The following is an 11003-nucleotide window of genomic DNA, read 5'->3' on the forward strand; positions in this document are numbered from 1 at the left end:
GTATAGAGCTCCAAGGAGATTATTTTGAAAAATAAAAAAAAATTTACCCAAAAAAAATTGTTTTTATACTTCATTCTAAGGACTTATTGAACTACCCTCGTACTACGAGATATGATACTCATTAATAATATTATATTTATCATCTTGAAAATATCTATAAGTTTCATTAGAAATTATGGCTTTGAGTGCGCTTTTCTGAAAAAATTCAATCTGATGCCTTGAAAATAAGGTTTTTTCTTAAATTACTTTTCAGACTAATTCTCGAAGGTTCGAAATTTCACAATATTGTAGTTTCAAATTCAAATAATTAAAATTCTTCGATTTTTAGTTGAAAATTTAAACTAATAAATTATTTGAAATTGGAAAGCATTTGGTTGAACGATGTCAAGAATGAATAATAGTTTTAAAGAAAAATTTGAATTTAAAAAATTGAAAATTAGCTTTAAAATAACAAAAGACCAACATTAAACTATGCAACTGAAATGGATACAGCAATAAATCCATCATTTCGGTAATTGTAAATGGTTAGAATAATTGTATAGTTCTGTATTTACATTTTGAACGATTAATTATCAAAATGTTTGATGGCTATAAATTTTGCCAGTTTGAAATGGAGTTCGCATTCGTTTCAGTTTCAAGGTTCTGGTGCAAAAATTTTTTCATTTCTTATGTTTTCCATTAAAATTACTATTTAGTTTGAAAGTTTGTTAAGTATAATTCAATACATTCTTTGATTTTATAAAAATCCTCTAATTAGCTTGAATGTCAAATTATAATTTCTTTGTGTAATAATAATCAAAAATTCCAGAATTTCAGAAGCTTTCACTTTGAAAGATTTAATTTAGTTTGCAATATTAAATCTTCGAAGCTTAACTGCCTTCAATTTAGAATTTTTCATATTCAATAATTTGCAGTTTTTAATTATTTAATTTTAAACGTTTTTAAGTACAAATAATACAATTTCAATTTCTCTGAATTTAGTATTATCAAATGTTAAAAAATTCAATCCTTAAAGTTTTGGTATTGCCCTATTTTCTAAATTTCTAATCGTAAATAATTTAATTTCGTGATTCTTTAATTCAAAATAAAATTGTTTACTTTTTAGGGCTTTGATTTGGAAACTATACAATCTATTTTTTTTTCTTATTAAATTGTCGAAAATCGTTCAATAATTTTTTTATTTTAGAAGCCTTCAATTCAAAATTCTTAACTATTGTTAAAAAATTGTTAAACACAATATTAAAAAAATGGTTTAAATTTTATTTTAAATTTGCATATTTTTCATGTTAGAAAATGAAAATCCAGAGGCGTGAATTTGCGAGCGTGAAATTAATGCAAGTATGTAATAAAATGCATCTTTGCATTTTTCTTTATTAGACACAAAAATTTCTTTATACTATTGATATGCTTCAAAGTCAATTGATTTCTTGCAAACGGGTTTTGCTGATGCTTATCCATTTCCAAAATTAATCATACATGTGAATAAACTGTGTTTCGTAAAAAAGTAAATTTTTATCTAAACCGGGAGAAATCAAGGATATTTATCGGCAGAACCGGTAGAAAGGCGGGAGACTTTGGTTTGTGTTTCCACCTGTGCTAATGTTTGTTTTTTCGCCTTCGAAACTTATATAAATATAAAATTATTAATTAATTTTATTTTCAAGTCACATAGACGTATAGTACGTATTTGCATTTTATATATTTTTTCAAAAATAATAAATTTATAATAACCTTAAATAAATAATTAATGATAAAATAGTTGTAAGTTGCAAAATCAAGTAGGGTGAAGGCCCCGTTAACTTGAAATATTATTATGTTGTATTCTTCAAAAGAAAATTATGGAATAAGTCTCAATTAAGCCTCTGAATAGTACAAATGAATTCTGAAGAACAAAAGTTGTGAAATTTGAAAGGATTTTAGCCTCGAAAAATTGCACTTTAATATAGATTATTAACTTCAATACTTACTAATACTACTTTTTCATACGGGAAGGGCACAGGCGTCGAGGCAACGACGTCACATATTTTGTCTGTTAAAATTGAAGAGCGTTAAAAGAGAAACTAACAATTCAACGGAGAATATAGAGCTTTTCCAAGTAAAAATGTTTCGACTTGAGTTCGACTTGAATTGCTCCCAATAAAGACATGCTGAAGTCGAAAAGTTAGACTTGAGCATGTCTCAGTTTTGAGATCGAGCAAGACTTCAATTGATGTCTTGGACACAAGCTTCTATTTCTTGAAGACATAAATTTATCTCTTGAATCAAATTTGTATCACTCCAACACGAGCGGTTTATAACTTCGAGTATATACCTGCCCTAACAAAAAGGGTCATTCTGACTGTCATAAAACCTTATCAAACAATTTTATAAAAATCAAAATAGATTTTTGTTTCAAAACTATTGACTGCGGAAAAAAGGTTGAAAATAATATAATAATATATTAACATTATATATATATATGTATATAAATTCAATCAATTCATTTGCGGATTTTCATTTGTATCATACTTTTTTGACGATGTTGACGATGCAAATGATTTTCGTGGGAGTTTATTTAATGTAATTTCGGCAACCATTTCTGCATTATTCTCTACTGTGTAAATGGTTTCTCGTTTCCATCACTCTAAGATATATTCGAAGAAGGCGTTTGGAAGACCTTATTACTATAAAAATGTTATTTAGAAAATAATTTCTGATAACTTGTAATTTTCTATTGATAATTAAGTAATGTTTATTAAACTTTCATAATGAAATTTTTGTTTTGACACAACACTCTTTCTTATTTTAACAATTATTCTTCTATCAATCTTCATTACTGCTGTCTTTAGGCTCAGTCCTCTGTCTGAAAATCGAAATTTTTTCTAATTAAATAATTATATTCATTATGATAATTATTATTAAATCTTGTACCTTACCCTGACACCAAAAAGCGTTTAAACTCTTTAGGAATTGTTCTTTTCTTATGCATGTCCACACTGTTAGAAAAATCTGTACGAGGTTTTATATACATGTGTGTGAAGCAAATATGCACTACCGCTACTGAACTGCATGCATTGGTTTAGTGAATTAAACATAAATGTGTATTAAATTTAATATACAGGTCAATATAGCAATGTGCGTGAACACTCAACACGCTTTAATTTCTTTAAATCTTGACAAATATTCTCAATTAAATTTATAATCTAGAATTTGTCGACTGAATTATTATTTATTCTGAAAGTGCAATGTACGGGTAAAACTTTTTCCTTATTTCGCCCTCAATAGTCAAAATTTAAGGCGAAGACAGTTAATTGTAGGTTAGGTCTGTTATCTATTTGTTTAATTGAACTTTTTTACTGGAAATCCAATTGTATTTCTGGGTAACAAAAAGAAGATATCATGTTTTATTATTTACAATCGATAATTACTGCTAAACTTATTTTGAATTTGTGAAAAATGGAATTATATGATTTTTCTTGTAAGTGATTAACATGAATGTTTATATTTAATTTAATATAGGCGCTCTTAATGGCGATTTCATATCATTGATATATTAATTTTAATGCACATGGGTATATTATATTTAATATTATTTTTAACATTGCAGCCTTCTATCCAAATATACCATTGATATGATCGGGTCAGACAGGTATACTGACCTGTTGAAAGTGTCCAGAATAGTGTTTTCTCTACTACTTCTTCTCAAATGTTCCCGAACTGTTCCTCTGTTAATTTTGTGCACACATTTGAGAGCATCTTCCGCATAAAACGCAATAGGCATGGGAAACTGCCTCACAATATCAGGACCATGTTCTAAAAACTTACGCACAGTAGGGTTTATGCGAGCCCATGGATATCTTAGATAGTGGAGTTTGTAAACTAAATTACTAAAAATTTTAAGCTCATCTACTTCAATCTTTAAGGTACTTCTATAAACCTTTATGATGGTAGCGAGAGTGCATACTAACTGCTCATCTATATCTAGAGCTTTGGCAACGTCGTCGGGTCTGTCAAGAAATTTACGAGAGAGATTTCCATTGTTCGACGTTCCTTTGCCTTGTATTACTTGAGCAACTCTTATTTTAAAACCATCATATAATCTAATTCTCACCTGATTGGCGTGCAACTCAACAGTCTCTAAAATTATTATATTGCTCATTAACATTAATTAATATATAATTGAAAAAAAATTTCATTAAAAAATCTACCTTTTATATTTGGGTCACATCCCATATTTTCACTTGTTTTTTATACGCAATATGAAGCAAATAGTAAAAAAATTTTATTTCGCAGTGTAAAAGACCTAAGCCATGGGATAGTGATCCTCCCTTTGGTGTGAAGTCTTGACACTGAAAATTCAACCTTCACTGTAACACCGTTGCTCATTATAAATTTGAAAGTCTTAAGATGTTTAATTTCTTCGCCCAAACGATTGTACTCTTCTAGAGCCATTTCATTATCTTCTTTTCAATGCGCGATTTTCAAAGGCCGAACAAATCGATTGCTTTGAGGTGTAGGATTATTCCTGAAATATTTCGGAATAGACAGACTTTTGAGTTGAATAATTTGTGCTCCGCATACAAAAAGCGACTGATGTGGACTTCGGTCATCATTCTCCTCATAGTGAAATTTCTGTTAAGGGTTTATATATCCAGAGGCACCATCAAAGCCAGTCGTTAACGACAAATTGATGCTATTCATAGCATTTTTTGGCCAGTCTGATGTAAAAGCTTCGCATAATCTTTCAGCAGTCATTTCTAGAAACTGTTGCAGTGGAACGGCGACCTCTACCTTTTTTTAAAAAGTATGGGATTTTAACTGAGAAACAAATTTTTTTATTAATATAAGCAATTGAAAATAAAATTTAAATACTTTAAGTGAAACAGCGATGTTAGAAAATTAATTAATCAAATAATCCTAATTTTCTGTATACCATGCTGATAGTTAAATCGAGTGCGTTTGATAAAGTTGTATACACAAAAGGAGAAGATGCATCGAATGTATAAAACATTGAACCTTCTATTTAGAATTTCATAAATTACTTTGAAATTTATAGTGAAAGATAAGGTTTTTTATTAACGTTATTATTAAATTTAATGAATTAATAAAAATAAAATTTTTTTGATAACTTTTTAATAATTTAAGCTCCAAGCATAGAGTTAAGCTGATTTATTGGTGTGCTTTTCAACTACATTGAAACTGTTATTTTTGGTGTCTTGATCACTCGACTCGTCAACTTCCATCGATTCATTGTCAAATACATCATTTTCTAATCTCTTCTTAAGAATATTTAAAGCTATTACAAATACTTTAACATTATCGTAGTGTTCATTATTTGACAGTTCCTCAGCACGTCACCTTTTTTGGGTGTTTTATTCCTTGCGCAGCGCATTTTTTCTCTATCCTAACTCATTCGAGATTGTACTATTTGTTTTTATTTCATATTCTCAGCTGTACCCAAAAACAACTGAGGTTCGAGAATAAACAACTTTCATTTCCAACGTTACCATTTTTATAATTAATATAGTTTTTAATTACATACAATTTTAAGATAGCTAATTATATGATTATTTTAATAATTTATTGATACAATATTGGTACGATATTGTACGAATAATTTATTTAATTAATTATATAATAAGAGACAACTCCAAGCATTTTTTATTATAATTTATTCAAAAAGGTATAGATATTATAATATTGTATTATAATATCTATATTTTTTGCATGCAAAAAAAGTAAGAAAACATAGATTGTTGTTACCGCATATTTCTTAAAAATAGTGAAATCATACTTACTGGAGAATTATAAATAATCTGCTTGATTTACACTATATTCTCACACAATCTGAATTTCACTAAAAAATAATGATACTCGTTTTATAAAACGGTATTCTTTCGGAAAAATAATTGGATTACGCGCTTTATCTTAAAGTTATACAATTAACAATCTAATAAGTAATGTTATTCAACCATCACGAAAACGATTTGCAATTGTATTCTGCGATATTTTGCGTTTTCAGATTCTTGCTTTTCATTTCCACCCCTAGAGAGGAGAATAAAAGCGAAAAACCCTCCATAAAGTTGAGGATTAAAAAAAAATGGTTACTGAAATCGTTTTTACCACTCACGAAAACCCTCTACAATGTTTTTCAACCAATTTTCTGATTTTTAGCGACTTACCCCTCATTTCAACCCCTAATTCAGGGGTTCATGATATCCTAATAATTTTTTCGTTCACCTGCATAAAATTTACATAAATTCTGTTTTGAGATCGAGCCAGACTTTAATTCATATCTTAGGGACCAGTTTCTATGCCTTGAAGACATAAATTCATCTTTTGAGTCGAATTTGTATGACTCCGAGGCGAGCGGTTTATAACTTTTAGTTTATACCTTTCCTAACAAAAAGGAGCATAAGAGCTAATCTTTGATTAGAGATGATGACCATGATACCGAAAATGTTGTTTCCTTTGACGTATTTCTAACGGCTTAGGAGATCCTGCCAGAAAGTTACAATTTATATTTTTTTAAGATAATTTTTAAGGGTTATACTCGTTCAGACCAACCGATTCGGAATTTTATTAAAAAATAAATAATTCAATAATTACAAATTTGTTATTTATCAATTTTAATCTCATTCATGAGCCGAAAAATGTTCGAAGATCTCAGCCAACACAAGGCTCGTCTTGAGGGAAGTAAACGTCGTCTTAGACAAGACAAGGCTCGACTTAAGACAAAGTAAACGCCGTTTTGCCTGTCGTGGCCATGAAGGTAAGACGGTGGCCTATGTCTAGACTCAGTTTTGAGACGCTGACAGACATCGCTCTCTTGGAAACGAACTCAAGTCGAAGCATTTTTATTTGGGTATGGGCTAACTTGCAACTTAACTTAGTTACGACTTTTGCAGTCACTTGGACAAGTTTCACAGGTCAACTATTTTCTTGAAAATTCGTCTTTTTGGTAAATTGTGTTTATTTTCAAATGAAAATCTCTCTTGGTTAAAATAATGTAAACCATTATATTCATCGCTCAGAATTCGTCGATTTTTATTCAACATTCATGAATTTTGTTAAAAATTGAACTATTTTAATTTTTTACATTCTTATCATTTATGATTGAGAAAGTATTAGAATTTTCGGTAATCTGACATTACAATTTTTCAACGGATCTCCACGTTTCGAGACCCCCTGAATCCGAAAATCAAGTTTTCATGATGTCTATCTGTCTTTCCGTGTGACCGTCCGTCCGTAAACACGATGACTCTCGAAAAAATAAACGGATCAAATCCATCTTTAGCACACTTTTGTAAGTTTAAAAGAAAGTACGACTTCGTCAACCAGCCATTTTTGATAAAAATTCAAAAAGTGAGCGCATTTTGAAAATCTTCGAGACTACTTTTTTTTGAATTTGAAAATTCTCTGCACGGTTATTTATAATACTAAAAGGAACAAAACAATTTATCCTAATGCCTTATTTCGATAAAAAGAAAATTCTCAGAGTTATAGCATTTCCAAACTTTTTAAATCAAACGAAAATCAAAATTTTGAGCCAAAAAACGCACGATATGAAAAAAAGTCAAGAAAGGAAAAAAATTTATTTTTAAAAGCCCTACAAGATTATATGAGAAAAACAGATTAAACAAAACATGTTTACAAATGTCGGTCAAAAATCGAGCGCGTAGCGCGAGTGTCACGATGAGAATGTGTACCTCAAAGCCTACACAGCTTTGAGAAACTTAATCTTCGACATACTTAATTAGGTAGATAATTCATAATATGAAGACGTATTAAAATACTGCCATCTAAAAGAGATATTTTTGATAAAGTTTAATTCAAGCATTCTAAATGCAAAGAACAAATATCCGGGCGCGGAGCGTGAAGTAACCTATTATTAAGCGTGAAGCGCGACATTCAACCGTCGCGCGCCCTAGGCGCGCTCAAACTAGCGAGCTGCGCGCGTAGCGCGCAATGAAATTGTTCCCGCGAAACGGGCAGATTTTTTGAATAAAACTTCTAAGGTCAATGCTCGCTCAAACCCACAGATTCTGAATTTTTTAATCAAAAATAACTAATTAAATAATTAGACATTTTTCATTCATCAATTTTAATCTCATTTGTGAGTAAAAAAAAGGTTTGTCTTGAGACAAGCTTATGCCGGCCATCTGAGCCAAGACAAGGCTCGTCTTGAGAAGAGTAAACTTGGCCTTAGTCAAGAGAAGGCTCGACTTTGAGACAAGTAACCGCCGTTTTACCTGTCGTGGCCACAAAAGCAAGGCGAAGGTCTATGTATCAAATCAGTTTTGAGACACAGCCAGAGTTCGATGTTGGTTTTCTTTTTATGGAAACAAAATAAGATTCAACAGAGTTAATATGGTCATCGTTTCCGATGTGACACATTCAAATGTTTCAAACAGTTTTTACTTCCATTTCGTAAGTGCGAAAAAGACACACACATACACGCACATATATATATATATATATAGTGTATACTGAATTACTCTCAAATTGCTGAAAATATTATATTTCGTCTTCTTCCTGTGTGAAAAGTGGATACAAAGTTGAACATTATAGACGAAACCGCAACTATCTAGCATTGTTCTAAGAGAATACTGTAATAACTAATAATCAATTGTTTAAACAATTAATTATGTGACAAGAAATTCATTATTTATTCCCTCTAACTAAGCATTCGATAGTAAGTTGAAAAAATTTTAAAAAACTGCGACTTTCTAACTCTACATTTGAAACACTTTGCTAAAACACTAATAAATTGTTAAAATAAGCTATATGAACATCCAATTATCAATAGAAAGAAGTATTATGAACCATCTATGTTTAAATACCGCTGCGCGCGCGGCTCTCTTTTCTCGCTAGTTTGAGTGCTTTTAGAGCGCGCGATTGTTGGTTCTCGCGCTTCGCGTTTGTTGACGTATTTATCTCATTACAGTTCATAATATGCATGGGTATTGAAACATTTTTATTTGTATTGCCTTGTTTTCGTAATTTTTTTATTTTTAATCTTGTTTTTTTTTACTATTTAAAGAAGAACTACGCTTTCTATAAAAAAATCGTAAAAGATTTGTAAATATTTTTTGACTCAATAAGTTTTGTCTCACTCATTCTCGTAGCTTGATTCCTTTGTACACAAATATAATTTTCTTATTTTCAATCTTGTTTCTCAAAATTAAAACAAAAACTGCTTATCCTTCAAAAAAGTAATTCCTGAAAAATTTACTATTATTTTTCAGATGCACAAATTTTTTCAATCTATCTGTTTTCCTATCTTGCTTCACTTGAACACAAAATGAAGTTATTGCTTTTGCATTCGTTTTTTTGAAATCAAAATTTGAAATTAAAATGCTATAACTTTGGTAACTTTTATTTAATCAAAAAAGTAATAAGGATAAATTGTTCATATTTTCGTGTACTATAAATAGCTCTCGACAGAAGCTGACTAATGAATTCGTCCTTTCTTTGCATATCCTTATGAAGTATGTCAAAGGGCAAACTAATCAAAAAATACAGACTACGACAACGACAACAACGACGACAAGAACTACACGACGAAAGGCAGACATTGACGTAAAAGCTATTTTTTTTACTCATGGTGTCTCAGAACGTCGACATTTGATGGAATCTACGAAAGTCATCTTTTACATAAAACCACTACTTTCTCATTAGAATGAGAAAAATCAAAAATTGTTTAGACAGTCTTGTAGGGCCTGAAAAAAGTAACGTTTTTCTTTCTATAATGAATTCCCTCTTTTCTGGTATTTCTTCCATATATCTATCTATCGTTATCGTAAAGTGATCTTTAAAAAAAAATTCATGAAATAATTTTGATTGGACTTACGTGACAAATATTATCAATTTTAATCTTTCTACTGTCTACTATACCTAATCGATTTTCCACGTTCTGCTTACCTTCAATATTCGGAAATCCACTCTATTGACCTTTTGGAAATGAGGCTAATTCGTCATTCTAAATTACGTTTTTAGACTTGAATTGATGTGTGTGAACATGCAAAATCAGTGATAACGTCAATATTTTGCAATAAGATATATTTATTATAATGAGAATTCTCGAAATTTAGATCAATGTTGGTGATTTAAAGTTTTCCCTTTTTCTCTAGATAAAATTATCAACAAAATAAAACAAACACAAAAAAAGAAGAATTTGAATATCGACAAAATAAAACATTAAAATTAATTCGCGCGCAAATCACTCATTCCTTTTCTCACGATTTTTTTCCGGATATTTAATATTAATAAAAACGCAAGTTTCGCTTCGTGTTATGAAACATTATTCGGAAACGATTACTGAACATTAACAAACAATAACTCAACATGAAATTTAAATAAAACGTATACAAATAAATAAATCAGAAGAAAATACAACGCAATAAACAAAATACGAGGATGCATAAAACAAAATCTAAACACGCATAAAATAAATCACATTAGAAAATTGCAGATATAAAATACAGACAGATTAGTTTGATCAAAACTTACATTGAAATGTCAGCGAGCCTATGGTGAAATTAATGTGACGAACACGATCATCACACGTTCAATTAGATCCTTCTAACGATATCCTCCAACGATGTCATGATTTCCACAGATCTGGTTGCAACAAAGCTGAATCTTTGGGAAATTCGGTAAAGATGTGGTTCAAAAGCTTACAGTAGAATTGTAGCTGTTACGTTCCTTAACATTGGCAATCAGACAAGCTTTTCCGTACAATATTGAACATCGTTGATTGGTGACACCCACAGCCACTTCACTGAGCACTTGAAGCGATTTATATTAATTGAAAGCTCAAAAGGCAACGAGACATAGTACCATGATCACATGTTACTCATTTAACGGATTCCAAAGAGCAATATAATTGTAAAAAATCCGTGACTGATACGCGTCCGTATCTTATCCCGGTATATTAAGTTCTGCTTAATAAAGTAAAAGTCCGCGCTTTTGCCTGAGTGCGAGAAAACGTATGATTGGATCTTACCCGGAACTAAGCTGAA

The 11003-nt window shown here is 30.3% G+C and overlaps 1 protein-coding gene across 2 annotated transcripts in view; it reads right to left on the minus strand.

Annotated features, from left to right (window-relative positions):
- Positions 1–10716, minus strand: part of LOC117173217 — a 123993-nt gene extending 113277 nt beyond the window's left edge. For both annotated transcript variants that reach the window (XM_033361683.1, XM_033361674.1), the window contains exon 1: positions 10492–10716. The gene's annotated coding sequence lies outside the window, so the exon portion shown is untranslated. The remainder of the gene's footprint in view (positions 1–10491) is intronic.
- Between the last annotated feature and the right edge of the window lie 287 nt (positions 10717–11003).

Source organism: Belonocnema kinseyi, chromosome 1, assembly GCF_010883055.1.
Source record: "Belonocnema kinseyi isolate 2016_QV_RU_SX_M_011 chromosome 1, B_treatae_v1, whole genome shotgun sequence".
Classification (NCBI taxonomy): Eukaryota; Metazoa; Arthropoda; class Insecta; order Hymenoptera; family Cynipidae; genus Belonocnema; species Belonocnema kinseyi.